Source organism: Plutella xylostella, chromosome 10 (assembly GCF_932276165.1).
Source record: "Plutella xylostella chromosome 10, ilPluXylo3.1, whole genome shotgun sequence".
In the NCBI taxonomy this organism is placed as follows: domain Eukaryota; kingdom Metazoa; phylum Arthropoda; class Insecta; order Lepidoptera; family Plutellidae; genus Plutella; species Plutella xylostella.
This window is the reverse complement of record NC_063990.1, coordinates 11819727-11840393: the sequence shown is the minus strand read 5'-3', so window position 1 is coordinate 11840393 and position 20667 is coordinate 11819727. Positions and strand designations below refer to the sequence as shown.

Below are 20667 nucleotides of genomic sequence, written 5' to 3'. Positions count from 1 at the left end.
AGCAGTACAAAGCAGACAACTCTGGCTATGCCATCATAATCGTATACATGACAACCTGACACATTCAGTTTGATTCATTATCATTACCTGCGTATTCAGTATGTTCCAAGCGTTATTTGCACTTTCAAGTTAATAAAGATGTACAAGACACAAACAAGTGAGTAAAAAACCTAAAGTAGAGTTTTTATTTCCTGTGCGGATTGGATTCCTGGGAGAGCGACGGTCGCCGCATTATGCATCATTTAAATATATTAATTACATCTCATAATGAGACTGCATAAAAACCGGATGATGGCGAGAACTCACATAATTCAGTTCTGATTAAAGCAAGCGCGGGTGAGGCGAGTGGCACTGTGAGCTTGTGAGTATAATTGTAAAAACATACATATAATAATAGCAATATCAATTTATTTCAAGCAACAAGGGCCATCAATTTATAATACACATATATATTTTTTAAAACTATACATAATAACATATCTTTTTAACAAAATATAACAATAAACACATACATATCTCCGAAGGGGTAGTTAGTCGCAAACGAGTCACCCGCTTTTCGCTGTATATTTGTACTCGGTCGATAGGACGCGAGCCGTAACTAAAACAAACCTAAACATAATAATTATATAATTTTTTCAAGCCTGAATTTCAGTGTATCAAGCCCTGCCATAAACCTACAATAAGGTTGAAAATGGTGTGAGTATGAGGAGCCACAAGTATCAAGACGCTCTCGTGTGCGTATCATCGTGGTTTCCTGGAACGTCTCGGGGAAACACTGCAGTTTAAAATCACGGTGAGATCGGAACATTTTAAAACTTTAATAGCTACTTACACTGAGTATCTAATTAGCTGACCAAGAGTACTTTCAACATTGAATCCATTTTCCCCCAAACACCTGAAGCTTTGTTCATTTTAAGTTTAATCATATTCGAGGAAAAATCTGGAAACAAACTAAATTGCCAATCGGTGGAGCACAACTAAAATAAATGGAAGTATAAATAATAAATTGAAGTTCGCCCACAATTCCCTATTGACCCCATGTTGTCTACATGTCTGGCCCCTCGTAAATTATAATTCCATTTAGCTTTTGTAGCAAAAAGATCCCTCGTGTGAGGAAGATCTAGATATGGAGGTCAGTGGCGAAATTGGATTCTTATTTAGGAAACGATCAATAAATTGATAATAATAGCATGAAGTCCGGCGGCGGCGGCGGCGGCTGCAGCGCCCGGCCGGGGGTGGACAAAATCAATAGCGGCTCCGATATAGCTCCCGGCTCCGTCTTATCTCACACATACTCGCCCTTATTGTGAGCGGCACAGGTGCACGCCGCCGCGGCGCTCCGCTCTAACCTTATTGTAAGTACGGGCGGAGATTCGTTTTATATCGGTTCCATTTTCGAATGTGCGCTTCATAAATTGTCGGTAATACAGCGGCCGCGATGAGTCGAGGGAGATCGGATGGAAATTCTATATTCCTTACTCATGCCACAGATATTTTACATCTATAAATTTACCTTCCCCATGTTAGCAATTCTCAGAAGAGATCTCGAACAGAGGTATAAATGAGAGTGTGCTTTATATTCGTGCGCGACATGTCTTAGTGGACATTGACGGTTGTAATTAAACATGGTGGGCTGTCAGCGGCGGGCACAAGTGGCGCAGCGGTCCGCGGCTGGCGAAAATGAAACCTGTCTCTGCGCGAATTGGGCGCTGCGCGGGCGCACTCACTACTGAAGCATACTTAAACGGTCAACTATCAATCATACTTGTGCTACAGTTAAGTCTTAAAATGTGTGTCACATTGCGGATGTCAAGGAAGTAGCCTAATAAATAAATTACCATAATATTTTTATTCACCGTTATGTATGTTTTATTCGAATTGAGCAAAAAACGTCAAGTGTTCGCCAAACCGAAGGTGGTGTTGACAAACATTGCTTTTTAGATGAGTAGCTATACACATTTTTGAAGAGAATAAGTAAACATGCTTGGCCATTTGGGTGATTTACATACTGACGTATGATGTTTTATAAAGTTGCGTCACGTGACGCTGCCTGCAACCTTGACACCTTATACAATATCCACCGTGTCGCTGACCGCTGCACATCGCTTCTTTACGACCTGACGAACTATACCGCCTTCATTAATACAGACTTCGCGAATAACATCGTTGAAGTGGGCCTGCCGTGCGAGCGAATTCAATCAATTTACTGTTAGGTACTAGTGATATCGATTTAATTACTCTGCCAAATGTATCACTTTTGATAACTGCCATAAATAATACCCAACAACTTAATTAATACAACACTTACTATGGTGAGTAAAATTGAAACATTTCTGCACAGCTTACTAGCCTTATGTACTTGCAGTGTAGAAAAAAATGAGAGTGATGTCATCGTTGAGTACTCAAGGATAAAGAGTGGGATCACAAACAGGTCTGTTCTGGACCAGTGGGTATAGGGTATAGAAGTAGTGAGGCGTTTTAATGAAACCCCTGTGAATTAAATTGGAAAGCTTTTTCTTTTTTGCGCGCTTTGACCGGAGCCGGGGGCGCGGGCGGCGCGCGTGACGAACCACTACTGCAGCAAAACTTACCGGCTCCCACCATATTCTTTTATTAAATAGAATTGCCAGAGAATAGGTAATTTTTTCATTGAATAATCTTGCAACTTATCTGGACTGAAACCACAGAAGAAATCTGACTAGGAAACGCAAAAAAAAATGCGATGCATAATTTTTGTAAAAGCTGTTTAAGTAAAGTGTACATTATTATAAATTCAAGAAATCCATCTAAAGCTGAGAGCCTATTTACACTTCTCTTGAAATTGGTTCTAGAAAACGACCTCTAAAATCACGAGAAGGAAACGGTTTTGTTACTGCGAAATAAAAGCTCAGTGTTTTCATGTTCTGAATCCGTGAGTTCCTTTTTGTTTTCCCCTCGTATAAGTAAGCAGGTATGACAGCAAATTTGCTTTTCCAGTTTCCACCACCCTATAAGCTTTGGTCTATAGATACGAGCCGAGAATTCATTTTATTTATGTAACAGCAGTATACTTCAGAGCTTTTTGTTCCCAGATTTAAATACAGGTTTGAAGTAATTGTATTATCTGAATGGATAATATTGTTAAATGGGTGACATGTCGTTGTGTAACATACAAAGTCCATGATTAATAAACTGTAACGATGTCCTTTCTCTGTTTTATAAAATAAATATAAGATTTATGTACGATATTAAGCACTTTAAATTCCCTACACAACTACACATTCCCTGTCTATCTTATTTATGGGACATGTTACTTTTGGTATGAATTAAGTTTTGGATTAAGGACCGGTGGGGCGGTGTGCTGTGGAGGCCAAAGGCTACTCCACCCTACGCCTTGGCTGAAACATCCAATACTTACTGAGTGCTTTCTATTTTTACATTTGGATTACTTAAGTGGTGTCCCACAATTAGGGATTTTCTTGCAAATGAGCCGAGTTGGCCATCATTCCAGCAGCATCTAACCGCATTAATTGACGCGCCGGCTCTGTAGGGTCACCATCAATTATGAACACTTCAACACACACAACTTAGTTGCATTGTATAGAGCCCTGGCAATAAACGCGTACTATTTCACGTGAAAGACCGACAAGCGTATACTGGAGGTGTAAGCCGATGCCCGCCAAAGCTAGTTAGTATGAAATGCGTGTTCATAAAGACCGCTTTGAACCGGTAAAACTTTTCATTTATTTCCAGTTTTATTTAACTTCGGCACTATTTTAACATTATAGGATTAAATATTATAGGTAGTAGATATATGTACAGTGATGTGTCCTAACATAAATAATTTATGTGATAACGAGTTTTTTAAAGAAAAAAAATCATAATTGCGACTAATCTGTCCCTCCCATCTGCGACCAGTGCAAGTGTGGTCGCCCGACGCCGTGCTCGGATTGCTGACACGTGTAGGTGCATATTCGTTGTTTTTACCATCACATTAATTGTACTAATATGTGCAATTAAAGTGTATTTTACATAACTTCAAGTTTTTACTATTAAATCTAACTCATTATTAGTGGTTTATGTTAGTCTTTTACATACAGTATTAATCATATACAAGTAAAGTGCGACATGTTTAAAAGGTAAAAAAAATGCTAAAGTTAAAATGAAAAGCTGAGAGTCGGCGGAACCTTCAAGTCGTGTCATCGTATAGGTGTAGTTAACTAGCCGCCGATCGCTGCGTCAATATCCATGACAAAGGTCAACGACACAATGACGAGTGAACATGTCAATTCATATGAATTATGTTTTTATGAAGATGTGTAAAAGTGAAATAGTCAAGAGTGGCACTCGAAGGCTTATATGAAGGCCACTGTTATTAGGTCAATTTAAGCGAAAACCCAAACCATACCTTGTGTAAATTTTAGATATGATAAAAGTGGTCTAATTATAAGGCTATATTTACATTTACAGTCAAAGTGAACCACTGTGTGGGGGAAGGAAAGCTTCCCGAAAAATGAAATCTTAATAATTGTAAAGAGCACATGGCGATTACGACAACCATAAAAAGTTGAAATACAACAGATAGATACGTTTTAATCGTCATGAAAAGCTCTGCTATAAGTACAATAAGTATTGTTTATTGAATATGTGGGACATAAAAGTGATTCCATTTCACCTAGCAGCCAATTTGCGGCAGTAGGCTCTTGTTACTGCTAAAGAGGTGTATCAGCAGCACGGTAGCCGCACCGCGATTGGTCCCACTAAAGCTATTAGGCGAGCTTCCGTCTGCAGAATGTAACGTGAGACGCGAGAGCTTCGCCATAACTATAAAATTTGGAGCTTTTATGTGAGCTTTTAGCATTTATGACTTTAGAAACGTTAGGCATTGATTAAAGTTATTATTTATACTCAACTGTTATTTTAATGATTACTAATGGGGCAGATTTTTGTAACTGTTTCGGAGTAGGTGTTTTCAATATGCAGCAAAATATAGATTTTTTGGTTGTAATTATAATTCTAAGCCACAGAATGAGACATTTTTGTATATTTAATTTTTATGTGGCAAAGATAATTAGCGCCAATTTAAGTTCCGTTATAATTGCAGATGCAAATCTCGTATTCTGCATACGAATGGAGCTTTTACTGCTCCGGTTCATGCTGAGTACTGCGGGGTCCAGCTTTGCTGTGTGTGTGTGTGTGTGTGTGTGTGTGTGTGTGTGCGTGTGTGTGTGTGTGTGTGGCCCAGGGGGGACGGCGCCGTCATCAGCACCCACTGCTGGACACAATCCTCGAACTGACAATACAGCAGTAGTGGGTAAACTTCTCGTGGACGTCCCACTGCTAGTCAAGGATACACGTATGTTAAAAAAAGAGCAAATGTAGAGCAATTTTGTTGATACTGCAAGCTTCTGAAATTTACATGACGTATACATGTATAAACTTATCACAGTTACGTGAAATTTAGTTAGATATCTTCGAATAAAAGCTTTCATTTGATTAAATTGAAGATATTATTATGTAATTATTCCCGAGAAATTTCTAATTAAAAAAACGTAATTTTAACATCTCCTTATATGGACGTCACCTCGCCTAGGAGGTATTCGGGTCGATACCAAATTATGTGATGATGATGATGATGAAATCCTCTTATCCCTCATCAGGGACATAGGGCTCGAAGAAAGGATTTCCACTTCTCCCGATCCTGCGCGGCCGCTTCCAGGTCGTCCCAGCCGAGACCAGTTGATGCAGCCTCCTTTTCAACTGACCGCCTCCAGGTGGTACGGGGGCGGCCCGGCCTTCTCTTCCCCTTCGCTTGCCATTTCAACCCTTGTTTGGACAGGTGATTGTCTGGTCTCCGACCAAATTATGTATCAACAAAAACCTCAAGGCCAACTTTGATGTGTTTTCTGAAATAACAGATTATGTGTAGATAATAAGCGTTTAGCAGCAATTTGCTAAATATTTAAAATACTGTTTCAATATTTGTCGTGTGCTCTGTTTGTGGTGTCACCAGGGTGTCACCTTGGAGCCGTGTCCTGCAGGCCGCAGCCGCGCGCCCGGCAGCCGCCCGGGGCTGGCGCAGGGCGGGCGGGGGCTGGCGCGGGGCGGGCGGGGGCGACGACCGCGGCGCCTCGCGACGCCGGGAAGCGAGGATTTTGCTAATTGGCTGTAACTGATAGCGAGGCAATAAAATCAATGGGGAGGACACTGGCTGCATCTTGAATTGATGCCGAAGTGGAGTCGTGATGCGCCGCGGCCGCCGGCCCCTCCACCGGGCTCATATTTATACGGTAATGCGGCCGTTGCGAACAGTTCAAACGCGCGGCGTGCGCTTCTCACAGTAGACGGTCTCGCGGACTCAGCTCGAGCGGCGGCAGTGCAGTGTGCAGTGCGATCAGTGAGTGCTCCAGTGCCGCAGCGACCGCCGCGCCGCCCACACGCAGACACACAGGCGGACCACAGAGGTGAGTACCGCGACACATTTTCAGAATGCGGGATTTTTCGTGAACGTTTCCGGACTGTTTTCTTTCGGTGGAAATAAATTTTGGCGATTTATAAATCTGTAAATAGGTTTTCAGAACTCGATACTCTGGTTTTATACATTTTATCTGAGCTTTTTTGGTGATGAGTGCGGAAAGCCGGCTGAGCTTTTCAGTTTTTGCGAAGTGTCTGTTGGTCGTTTAAGTTTATCATCTTAAAAAGCTTCTTTTTTAAAAATATTTGAAGTGATTTGAATAGGTAATAAGTAACTTGAAATACAATTAAAAAAAAATAAGGTTGTGTGCTGAATAAGTTTTCAAAATATTAACGTTTCCGGAACCCAAATTTTAAAGACTTGCAATTTATTTGTTATTACAGAACAAATATTAATTAGTTAGTGAAGTTTATCGGGAGTCGAAGGGCAGGCGGCCCGCCTCGTGTCCGGCCCGCGTCGTGTCGGGCCCGTGTCGGATTGGATCGGTCACAGAAGCCACGAATAATCTAACATATTTGCGATAAAAGAGGTGACCGTTTCATATCAAAGTTAATGAACACGCCACTCAAAACATGCACCACAATTTAATGATATTTCAAATCCTTACAACAATACTTGATTCAATTTAGCATTAGCTCTTAGAAAAAAAAGCTCGAAGAAAAGCAGGTGGTATACTTTGTTCCTTTTTTACTTATGTTCCATACTTAGTTGTTCTAGTGACTTCTAAAAAATTGTAAGTAAGTAAGCTGCAAATATATTCTAATTTTCCTCAAATATATCCAAAATACTACATAATGATAGATTATTATTACTACTTTTATATATCTACGAGTACAATAAATTTATATTTAACTAGGTGTTTAAATTAGTCATGAAAAATGGAACTGTTTGACAATAGTCTCCACAACACACACATTGTGCCGGCAGACACGAGACGGGGAACAAAGCCGAATTTCAGAAATCTCGTAGTAAAAATTAGCACGAGAATGGGCGGCCATTGTCCCGCCGCCGCCGGCTGAATAACTTATCGCAATACCTCATATTTTGTTCATAAGCAACCTGTATAACCATATTGTGTTTTGGTGAAAATTAAGTTATTACAGATACTTAACAAATATTTTATGAAATTTGCGATTACAGCCTATTTAATTTAAATGTAAAGGTTAATGGCATGTAAGTTTTAACTTTAACCAAAACAATTCATTTTTGTTCTTACTACGGGTAAGAACGGAAAAAGCTCGGGAATAATAAAACTTAATAACACTTGAAGGTGTTAAAGTAGATTTTTAATCAATGTCAAACATGTATTAGATTAGAATTGAAATATATATTATATTATGTAGCGAGCTTAATTTGCAAACGTTATCCCCTAGAATTTCCGGAATCAAAGATACTCTATCATCTATTTAAAAGCAACACTTTAATCATCAATAAAATATATAATTGTAATAAATATATTTGATTTTGAATTTAATCCATTCAGTAAATTATTTGAAGAGATTCACTAACCGAAATGTGTCAGTATAATAATACAAACATGTAAGAACATTATTTTTGACATTGACTAGTGGTAAACTTATTACCATATTTTTCCAATAGACAAATAAAAGAAAAATTCTGCATTAAATAATATGATTATGTAGGTTTACTTTCTTAATTAAATGTAATAATACTGTACCTACGTAAATGTTTGAGAAGGTAACATCGATTTACTCTTAGAGTTTATTTTTAGAAGCTCCATAGACAACTCTCAATGTAGAGGTAATTACCATCGTAAAAAATAATGTTATTTATATATTACTTAACTTCCATATTCTAATTCTATTTGATGATAATATGATAAAATTAGTGATAAATAACATAGATTTTTATATATATACATAATCAATTGCATTTTTTTTTAATTGAATTGATTCGGGAAATTCCGCGGAAAAGGGTCATCATAAGTCGGGAAATAGCTCGCGGGCGCACGAACTAATGCATAGTAAGTTGCACCCATATCATATTTTAAAAATTACCTTTTATTAAGTTTTTTAACTAAGCATTTAATTATGTTTATGTATACATGTTTTAATTTAAATAGTATAATATACATATTTAGATCAGCGTTAGCACAGCCTAAAAATTATATTTAAGTATTTACTTTTATATTTATAATATGTACTCGTATATTGCCTGTTAATATGATGAATTTTTTAGTTTGGATATGGCCGGTGTGCTTTGTTGTCACAATTTTATCTATTTAGTTTTATAACAAAACAAATATTTTTTAGGGAGGAAGTCGACATAAAGCTCACTCAATCCTTTTAGGAAGATAATTAAATGACGCTTTTAAATATAGCTCAAAAGCTAAGTTATCGTGTGTTTAAATAATATTACCATTATTATAATTTTTATAATTTAATTACTTGAATCTACGTACCCATATTTAAGTTACGAGACTTAACTGAAATGTAGACAAAAAAGAGACGAATATCATGTCACCATAGCCAGACAGCAATCTTATGCTTTATAAAAACATAATACTAGAAATAAAACGACACAGCACTGCAATAGTGCTATTAGCGGCGGCGGCGGCGGCGGCGGCGGCGGGCGCGGGAGTTCAAGTGCAGGTTGAAGGCTCCCGCGCCATTACCACCTCCCGCACTCTCAACTACCCGTCTCATTGTTTTTATACGAGTTCTTCGCTATCATTTGCCGACTCCAGACTCATCTCGTTTCGATATTATGCGGTCTTACAACATGCTATTATTACGACCTTGTCCAATTAAAGTTTTTGCGCGCTCATCCGAGCTTCGAGCTTCGAGCATTCACGTCACGACGGGGACAATTACACATTTTGCAAGCTACAGCGTAAGTGTTTCACTAATGTAGGCGCGTTATCGCGGGCTTATGTACTACATATGTGGTCTTTATGTAGGTTTTGTGGTCGATGAGCAGGCACAGACAGTGGCAAGGCCGCTGAGCTTCCGATCCATTGTGGCTCTGTAGCGGGGCGGGGGGCGGCGCGGGCGGAAGCACGCTCAGTAAACGCCGGATTACTCGACACCTTCAAGTGTTAAGTCATTACACATTACGCGAAGGAATGATGACAACTTCACACTTATAAACGTATGCAAAAAATCATGAAGACAATGACAACATTTAGATCCTCGTCATGCCGCGGCCGCCGTGTTTTCCTATTCAGGGCGCGCGCCAAATACCTTACTGGGTTATATTCGAAGAAGTGGGCACCGGCCGTCGCCTGATTGCGCGCCGAGTGAAATTGAGATAAGTGAATGACTGGCACGATATTGAACTGTCTCACCGCCCAGACACGAGATACTCCGTAATCGGCAATAAACTGGGTGTCCTCAAAACTCGGAAATAGCTGAAATGACTTCGCATTAATGACAGCGGGCGTCAATATGCGTGTGCGCAGTGACGGCGTGATAGAATGCGTCGCGGGCGTCCGGGGCGGCGGGCGCGGGGCGGGGGCGGGGGCGCCCGCTGCCCGCGGCTTCCTGGGAAAATGGCAACTTATGGGGAACTGAATCTTGCAAGTCGCAGGTGCCGGCCGTTGACCCGGCGACCGCACATGTGCCGCCATTCACATTCAATATTACCCACATACTGCATGTGGGTTTATGGTGCTATATAATAAAACGGCCACGTTATTGGTTGCCACGGGGACCTCAGTGCCCGCGGCGCGGTGACGGAGGCAGCGCTAGACGTCGGAGGCTGCTACTGTGAGCGACTTTTCTTTTTCTCCACGACTTGGGTATTTATTACACTTGTTTTTATTGGATGACTACCGCTACGTTTGTTCTTTAGTGTTGGGAGACATAGCGGGACCGCTGCATCTCGCGCCGCGTCCGCAGCGCCAGCCGACGTGATCCGACTACTGTTTCGCGGAGGAGGATAAACGATTATCTTATATAAACTTATAAAATCTACATTACCCGTAAGGATCAAAGCTATATACCTGTAAAGTACGACTTTAATCACAGTTTTAGATCTCGTAAAGTGACATACTTAACCCAATCAAATTGCGTCAAACACTTCTGATACGAGTAGTCCTGAGATTTGCAGAAATTGATAAGTTTTTCACTTTTCATATTGTTTAGTGGCTTCGTGCCGCGGCAATGAGTTCACGGCGCACTCGCTGAGATTTGCTCACAATGGACTATTTTGGCGTACAATTATATAACTATTGAAGCGTGCAGTTCGTGATAAGGTAATCGAATCCTCGTGACAATTATACAGGTTTCATAAAAAAATATATATCATATCAAAGACGCTAACATAACGGTACCTCTAAAGAGGTAATTTTGGAGCTCCTAATAATAAATGTAACGTATTAAAGTTGGGTGGGGGAGCGTTGCTCGTAGATAAACCGCAGTGGTTGATGAACAGGGTGTCGTCTGAACTGGCATGTGTAATTTGTGTTCACTGGCGCTGCCACAGGCGCGAGTTCGGTGCAGGCGAAGGTGACACCGGGCGCCACAAGAATTTCAATGTCGGAACATATCGCCAACCAATAAAGAGAAACACACGAATTTGGATCTACTTAAAATTCCTTTAAACACCACATTGTCTCGCGGCGCGGCCCAGCGCCAGTCGGAATGTAGGTTATGATGTTATTTGGCTCGAGTTGTTGTCCGCCGAACTTTTTATTACAATAGTTATCTCCTTTCATGTCAATCAGCTGCGTATAAGGCGTGAAAGTTCTGACATCACTTCACTTTTTTTTTCGCTTGCTAATGTGCTATTAACCTTAATTATCAAATTGAGATCTTCTGATTTAAGTAACTACATACCTTTATAGTTCTTTCTTGTTATTATAAAATAATAAATTCTTAGACCATTATTTTTTTCCTTTGCGAAAGTAAATAATACGTAGGCAGCGTGGGCAGGGCCTTAGTTCGCCACAACTGAAGAAGACTTATCATTTCTTAAGAAGCGCTCGGCGTAGCTTTTGACTCTCATAATAAGGCATTATAATAAGTCACAAGGCACGTTTGTTGTGGGCTGCGAGTAAAAACGATATACAACATTAAAGTATGGTGAAGCAAATGATTTACAGCGACGTAAGTCAGATAGGCTTTACATAGGTCTTTGTGTGTGGAGATAGGAGCCCACCCGGCAGCGCCATCATGCCAGATCAAACTCATTTATATTCTAAACCTATATTTATTGCAGGTTACGACATCTATATCCCACGCGACACATTAAATGTTACACCACAAGAGCTTTTACAAAAGTTTGTTAAAGAAAGTCTTTCTTCATGACACTTATCAGTATTTATGTCGCTTGAATTAAACACGATAAGACTTCGGCAGGTGGTTATAGTGGACCCGTGGACCGTAAGTCATTATGTGCGTGTTATAAATAAATATTGTGTGTCTACAATAAATTTTAGAAAATTTTAAAAACTCGTAAATATAACTTGGAGCTCTTGTGTGGCAACGACAACCAGCAACATTGTAACAAGGTACAGCCTGCAGCCCGGTGCAGGCGGCACCCACGCTCATCGACTTCACACTCTAAACAACTCCTCAAATAGACATACCCAGTTATCGGGTAAAAGTTCTCACGTACTGTTTGAATAGGTCTTTTACCAATTAGTGTTTGAGGATTTGTGCCGATAGTGGTCCGTGGTGAGTGGCTCGCAGCGCCCCCGGCCCCTCGAGCCGGCGCCCCCCGCCCCCGCCGCCCCCGGCGCGCTGCTAACTAGCTGCACACTGTTTGCACTCAAACATTCGAGGTTTCCGTAACACTCATATTTAGTGAGGCGTCGAAAGTTCGAGGGTAAAACAAAGCAATGCGAACAAAGAAAACTGTTTACTCCTCAAACTGGCTCAAAATTTCATGTGAAATTGAAATCGAGTTCAGTAGGTGCGAGCCCGTTAACGTTTTCATTACGAGTGCATTAGCAGAGTGTGGGCAGGGTCAGTGCTCGCGGAACAAGCTCGCATTTCTTAATGACGCAATCATAACATGAAGTACAGGTTGGCAACACCTCGGCGGGGTTTATCGCGCAGAACGCGGGGTGTCATTGTCCTGCAGACGGACGCACGGACGCCGCCGCGAGGTGCCCGCAGTGCCCAGCGAGTACCTCTGTGTATTTTTTACAACCGGGAGGAGCAGCAAGCCATGATGACTTGCATGTTGCCGGCTCCCGCCGCCGCCGCCGCCGCTCCACGCCGAAGCCAATTTATGTCGCAACTTTTCCGCCGTGATCTTCGGAAATATTCCGACTCGGCAGTTTCGTTGTACCACTATCATAAACTTTATCGAAGCACTAAATTCGAACAAAATTTTCACCGACAGGTAGTTACTAAGTTTCGTCATATAAGTTGTTACACACCTTAGAGAATTGTACCCTCGCGTACGTTTGAGCGCGGCTCGCTGGTACTCTACGCTTCCCTTTAATCTTGGCCGTCTCAATGCGATGGAAGTAATATGTCACCCGGAGCTCCACATGAATTATTCACTCCGGAATAATGCGCACCCTTGAGCCCCTAAAGGAAACGAATAACGAAAAACCAATAGATATTTTTATCTCTAACAGAAGACAAAAGGAAAATGCTGAATAATATTCCATGAAATAAATATTAATATGTGCCTAAGGGACGGACTCTAGAGGTAGCAGCCTAGCAGGTACTCAAATAATAATGTACTGGGTACTGAACTTGAATTGCTTGAAATTTTATAATTTTTTATTATGTATAATTGAAAAATGAAAAATTCAACGTAGGCTCTCTGTTGAGTCCCTTAATTGTCAATGAAAAACTCATGATTTTCTACAGAAGCACATAGCTGCAGTTCCAGTAGTTAGGTAGGCATAATACAGCAGTATTAGGCAGATTCGTTATTCCTAAGAACGAGTTGCGGAGTGACTTCCTGGTCGGCGCTTCCCCGATCATCTCGCGTGGCGTCTCGTCTTCACCTTGAGAACATAAAGCTTTTTTGCGCCTTTTTTTCTGATAATGATAATATTTAAGATGTGTTCGTTCAATACTCGGATGCGGAGGCTAATCACGACCGTTGTTTAGAAAAAAGTCTGATGTCGATTATGCTCAACTCTGATAAGAATAGAGATGACGTTATTTCCTTGCTCGCTAGGATTGAATCATTTACCACAAACAACTCATTTTATTAATGTTATTTTATTGCGTCCATAAATGTACTCATTTCTTTCATATGATTATAAAACTCGCGTAGATATAAATAATAAGCATCGCAAGTTTCATGCATGTCGTATCACAGAGCCGTGGACATGGTCAGGTGGTCACTCTAACTTACGAAAAACAAAGTTTCCGAGCGCTCCGTACGAAAACCCACAACTCTATCTTATTGTGTTAAAGGTACTGACAATTGATAGCTCTTGTTCGTTATTTTTTTGTCAAGCTTGAAGCTATAGTAGCCCTCCAAAGCCTAGGTAGGTAGGTGCCCGCCGCGGTCATTGCCATAACAATTTGGATCGCCGAAGTCAGATCATGCAATAATATCGATCAAGTTCAGAGATAGTGGAGTTGCGTAATGTTGTCTCACTCGCAGCCAGCCCTGGCCGTCTGGCCGGCCGTGGCTGTGGGCTGTGAGCTCGAAGAAACAAAATAACGGTCATCATTGAACATAAGAGGAAAGATTGATTCGAAATTTAAAGTGATTCACGTTTTCGTTTATCTTTTCGGGAGTTTCCAAAGTGCAGTTCCCCGAAGTGTATCATTACATACGGAAGGAGGTTTCAACAATTACGGTATCACAAGTAACGGTCGAAAATCACAAGTTAATGGCGCAGGTTGCGTAATGACGGATCATGGGACTGCGCGGGCGCGCCGGGACGCACTCGCGCGTGTAATACGCTTCTTTGTATGAGAACACCCATCACTCACTAATTTTGTAACGTTAGCTAACGATAGTAAATAAGAGCGCTAAGGCAGCCGCCAAGGAAGTAAATTGCCGTTTTTTAATGTTTAATTTTAAGCAGATAATTGATACCTAAGTAATAGATACTCGAGTCTGTTTTGTCTGTTTGAAATATAATAAATAAAATTAGACACGAGCCATAAGGATTGGATGAGGAAATAATAAACTGGCTATATCGAAGTGTAATAAAGTGTTCTCTCGGAATTGAATTTAACGGCGGCGTTTAATCGGTGAAGTTAGAAGTAGTAGCGATGGCGATATAACTAAAGAAGTTAATTCAAGCGCGTGTCCGCCGCCGCCGCCGGTGTGGTCGGACCTCCATCGCCATTTTATATTCCCTTTGTCTCTAGCCTGCTCTTTTATTGAATCCCATTTTCTTTCTATTATTAGCTGAGAAAAGGACGAGAACGAAAGTTAGCGGCGGCCATCGGCGGAGAGCCTCGTGTCGCGCCCACGCCGGCCCTCCCGGCCTCTCGGAGATATACCCGGAGTGAAATAGGTTCCTTTAAGAAAGTAGGTTTATAGGTAGCTTATATCTGATTAAATGTACAAAAACTAGCTACGAACCAGTCAAAGTAATAATAGTACCTAGTTATAATATTGTCCGCTGGAGTGGAAGCGCTGTCTGCGCGCGCGCCGCCGCCGCCGCCGCCGCCGCCGCCGCCGCCGCTAGCCACATTGTGGGTCGAACTTACAAAATCAATATTTGCGCAGTTGTCGGCATAAGAGCATGCTTTGCTTGTTGCGACCTAAAATTCATACAGCTTATATGGCGATGTTAGCGGTAAATTTTCTCCACAGCTACTTGTAGTTCCCAGATGTGGGTCGGTACTGCACGCACTGACCTGCCGGGGGGTAATTCATTCAAATCGGCGGAAATTTTCAAATCAGAACGAAAGCTGACACAAACGGAACATCTCGGGCCATCGCGCGCTGGCCGGGGGCCGCGGCCGCCGCTCCTTCCACTGAAATGTTACCATGTTTACTAACCCAGTGCCGCGGCATCGCGGTCACGAGGCGAGCCTAACTGACTTTTTATTTCAGCATCATTAGATATCTCTATACATAATACATATAGATTTCAACTCTCCCTTTTATAGTAAGCTCGGCTCAACGAGCGCCGGACGGTAATCATGTTATGTGATGTGCTCGTAACGCCGAGCTCATACATAAATTTCCTATAAGCTGTATTAAAAGCTCATTTCTTATAGCCCTCATTTATAGCTTTTAATAATAAGGCAAGTTACATTATGATATTTATTGCCGGTGTAAAGCGTCTTCAAGCAATCACGCGATTCTTATAATTACTCGAGGATGCGCCGGGCGGGTAATGACTGGCCGCGGCGGGGTCGGTACTCAGGCGGGTTCTTGCTATTGTTTTTATTGCAAAACATTTTTATAAGCCCTGTGGTTACCGAGTGAAAACGAATCGCATAATTTTCTAAGCGATGACCACGATTCCCGTGTAATATGATAATGCGATGTATAAATATTTCATGGCTAGAGCTCTTTATTATCGTTTTTGCGCAGGAACCAGTTCCCTACAATGCAGTGCCATTGCGAATACAGGAGCTGTGACTATTATTGTTATTTTTGTACCCGAGTGAGTGCGCCCCGCCGGCCGCCCCCGCGCCGCCGCCGCCGCCGTCATTTGTCATTCCTAGCACCGACGAGCTTTCAATAGCACCAGCTCCTCGATGTGTGCCACCCCCCGCCCCCCGCCCCCCGCCCCCCGCGCCCCGCGCCCCGCGCACTTCGCACATCTCACGTCTGTGCAATGTTTGCACACTTACATTGTACTGATATTTACAGTTGAAATGCCTTCCAGTGAGTAACAAATCAACATGTTTTCACGGTATTCAAGGAGGCTCTGGCGATGTTTTTCTTGAAAACCACGTTTCAAGCAGTTAACGGAAAACGTTTGAGGAGTTAACCACCTACGTGCCGGAGCCGCTCGTTCCCGGCGACTGTTAGTGCTTTCCATTCATTCCTTACATAGAGATATGGCCGGTAATGACTGCGGGCTCATTACCTATCGCCTCGGCGCTCGTAAACACTGTTCGACACGAACCATCGAGCCCACTGCCAACACCAGCCATAGACACTAGAGGCAGACGTGCGCAGCCTCCGGCCCTCCTGCCCTTAGCTGCTACTGGCTCTGACAACTGATTCACATAAACAATACACTTCTGCATTCACTCTCTACTTCAATGCTGTCACAGATGGCCAGACACATTACGATTTTGAACGCTCAATAAATTCATCGACGCTGATAAATTTATTTAAGCTGACCAAGTTTAAAGGTCAGTGATTTAGTATCCAATCAAATAAACAGGCCGCGATTCAGTGTTAAGTCATTAAGGGTGCAGGGGGCACGGGTCAGCGGTCACCCTCCGATTAGTGCCGGCCGGTGGGGCGCCCCCGCGGCCGCCGGGCGCACTCATCTGCAGGTCATCAATCTCACGTCTCTGCGCTTGTACCTCACAGTGTTTATAACCGGCGGCAGGCCTAGCATCGATGTTAACGCAATTTTCCCGCCGCCACAGCGTGTCACGTTCATCATCCCATTATATTAACGTCATCGCGATAATGCATTGTTTCTGTTACACCTAGAGCGTGGAAAAAAGTGGTGAAGCTCCCATGAAGTTACAGCTCGCGAGGAATGTCGGAGTGGTGTTGTTGGCGGAGATAATCACGGGATGGATGGGAACAATGCATTGTGCGGCGGCGGCGCGGGAACCACCACCCCGGCTGCTGAACTTGCTGGCTGCGAGTAGGTGCGGAGGCGGGGGCATTGCTCAGCGTGTGAGCGCGGGGGGCGCGGCGGGGGCGCGGGGGGCGCGGGCAGCGCGTAGCAACAGCGCGGCCGCATAACGGAGCCTACGCGTTCTTCATCGAGTGAATATCAAGGAGCGATCTTTGACCACTAGAGATTCTTTACCTTAAACAAAACCTCACCGTTCTCCAAGCAAGGAATGTTTTTCCCAATGGTTTTGTTCGGTAAACACATTATTCTGTAACATATTGTTTCAGACTCGTATTATCCGGTATTGTGTCATCGTGTGATAGATATTGATACCTTTTCCAAAAAGTAAAAATACAATATTTTCGTATTGCCAATTTTCATGACCTAGTGCCTATTCCTATTAATTTTGCCAATATAATGTCTCAAATATTAGCACTGTTATAAATATTCGTATATGGGTTATGCCCCATCGTACATAACAGTTACCGTTAAGACACAAAGTTTCAGATTTGCACATGCCCTAGGTCATACACGTAAAGCCTTAGCTGAGAATAGCCTCTATGATTCCAGCAAATCGACAGACCTAGAGTTGAATACTAAACTGGCGGATAACGGGATGACGTCTCGAGGATTTACCTAAAATATTCCGAAAACGTTGTAGCTGCGTGCGCCGGCGCAGGACGCTATCTGCGATCTGCGACTCGATACAGCCGCGTCCGCCACCCAGACACCGCCGGCGCATGCATGCGGGGCACCGGCCTACAATACTGCACAGTTCCGTGACGACAGCGGCAAACATTCGAAAAAAACTGTGCCAATCGCTCTTCTAGACACATCTACCAGCCACTCATAAATTTGCATGAAACAAAAGACTGTCGCATGAAAGTACCAAAAACGTATGCTGATACATTCAGTGATAAGGCGATGCATGAGCAAAAAAAGCTCATGGTACGGTTGTTTGGTGAGATTGTCTAGATAGCTTTACGTGAACCTACATTACATGTAGGTATCGTCTGACACAAATGTGTCGGGTCGACGAACCGCACTCGCGAATGTTACTAATATTTGTGTTCATCCCGGCCGCCCCCCGCGCCCCCGCGCCCGCCCCCGCCACGTGGAGCCCTCCCTTGCGGCAAATGGAATTGTCGCACCCTTCCTTGCCGATAGTAATTACTATCTCTTCTATCCATCTCTTTTATCTAGAGTGTCACCTTAAGTGGTATATTTCTAAGATGCATTTCAATTTATCGCTGAACAATACTGTAAGCCATGCACTTAACTTAATATGATACGAGACACATGTCACTGCGAGCCGTTAGCCGATCGCAGACATTGAGCTGTCAATTACCGGCTCATGACGATGCGCTGTCCCGCCGCCGAAACTAATAGCGTCGCGGCCGCCGTGTCCGCCGTCCACCGCCACGACTGTATGCTAATCACGAGTAATTTACGACGGCCGATAATCGCGACACGAGGACGTGAGCACGATGGCAAGCAGGGCCGCAGACCAATTTCACTTAAATAACGAGAAATTTGGAGCAGGCGGGAATTTTGGCTGGGTTCGATCACTCGTCTCGACGGACCGCGGCGTTGCTTACATATACGTATACATACTCTGCTGCACATATAAATCAACTTAATACCGATATGACGATTATCAATTTGGCGTCTCCGCTTGGTCGAGTGACCCGTGACCAGTGGCTAGCAGTACACAGTACGGTGCGGGGTGTAGGTATACACTTGTTAGAGCGGTGACGTTCCGGACACGCGCACGCATCACGCATCACGCACCGCGGCGTCGCTACGAGCCCGCTACGACAATTACACGGGTGCTACGAAACATTCCGCTTACAATTATTATCAAGTTAATGAAGTTTTATAAGGTTGCATTATGTTTCAACGGTTATGGATTCGTAGAAGAATCGGTACCCGGCAGCGAGGCGTTTGATCTGTTGAGGTTTCCGAAATGGGCACGTAATGTAGCAAATTGCGAGCAATAAAGCCGTAATTGGTTACGAGCTGTACTCGAAGACTGAGCGGTTGTTCAATGCACAAGAAATTAATGTCAATGCTCCCTGCGGTCGCGCTGGTCCAAAATAGCACGTTAAGTAATGTACCGCCGCGCCGGGGACACTTCCGATCGCGTTAGCGCGCCCTCCCGCGACACAACCTCCCAGACCTCACGCAAATATTCTGTCCTACTAATTCTGTATCTTACTAAGTAGCTGTAATTATAAACTAAAACACTCACGTCTTTGTCCGACCGCGGCGCCCGATCCGCGACAACAATGCACAGTTACCTCTCGCCCAACAATTAAGAATGCCACACACTTTGTACACTCTTTTCGCGTGCATCTCGTTTTCCGTTTTAATTTAATCCGATTAACTGTTTCGTTGGAAACACGGTCGGAAAAAACGGTACGCTAAATTGGGCTTGAGAAGTGGGCTCCCATTGTGCTCGGGCATTTTAGAAACACGGAAAAACGTCTAATCATAACACTATCAAGCGCCTTCTATTCTCGTTTCACGGTCGGTTCATGCTTCGTTTTGGCTTCTTTGTGAGGCGAGAGTGATGTCACATCTTCAAAGAGTCTGATTGGCCACGTGTCAGCGCCACTCTCCACTCTGCCCTAACACTATTACGCACAAAATGCACCCCGTACAAGATGTCGTCGAGAAGGCTCTATAGCCCTTAACGTCCCGCACAGGTGATATTTTAGTAGAGCAAATAGAATAGACAGATAGTTGATGGCGCACCCTCGCCCCTCGCAGCGTCTAGACGGAGGGAGGCACACAATCATATATATATTATTATACTCCAATTTAAACGACTTACACCCTCAGAAATACATTTAACTTCGTCGAAATCAGCTTCCTGATACTTGAGAGGTTTCTTGTGTAGCCTGAAGCCTGTTGGTAGCAATTACAATTGCCCGCCAGCCCGCTAAGTACACTCTGCTCGATTTCATCTCCAGAAGTTTCCTTTTATTGTTTCAATTAAGGTAAATTACCTACTCGGGCTTCGGGGAGGAAAAGAAAGGCCCAGCAAGAAAAACAAAAGAAAACTGAGGAAAAAAGTTGTACAGTGGAGTTAGGAGTGGCGAGTGTCGCGAGGGAGGCTCCCGAGAGTGTGTGTGTGTATGTGTGTGTGTGTGTGTGTGTGTGCGGCTGGAGACGACTCGTTCCCACGGTAACGCGTGGGTTATACGAGCTACAATAATTTGCTCCGCAGTTATTGGCTCTTGCGTATGGACAGACCATAAATATAAGTTAGCTACTTATCTCCGGAGAGTAAAGACTGCTTACAGACCAGGATGCGTCCGTCTAACGTACTATTTATCATGGGCGATTCTCATTATCATTACTTACTCGGGTGGCAGCAAATAGCTTTTTAATTGCTCTCATGCAAAGCGCTGCAAATCACCGCAATTCCTTGTTTTATTACGTATTTCAATTACTTATATGTTGTTTTAGTTGTGTGCTGATGAAGGATGCGGCGGCTGAAGTGGCGGAATGTTTTCTTTCTTGTCTACATTGTGTGTTCAATGGCCGCGGC

General features: G+C 43.1%; 1 protein-coding gene across 1 annotated transcript in view; it reads left to right on the top strand.

Annotated features, from left to right (window-relative positions):
- Positions 1-6285: 6285 nt before the first annotated feature.
- LOC105385505 (titin) overlaps positions 6286-20667 on the top strand; it is a 30856-nt gene continuing 16474 nt past the window's right edge. Inside the window, exon 1 of the mRNA XM_038118202.2 lies at positions 6286-6443. The gene's annotated coding sequence lies outside the window, so the exon portion shown is untranslated. The remainder of the gene's footprint in view (positions 6444-20667) is intronic.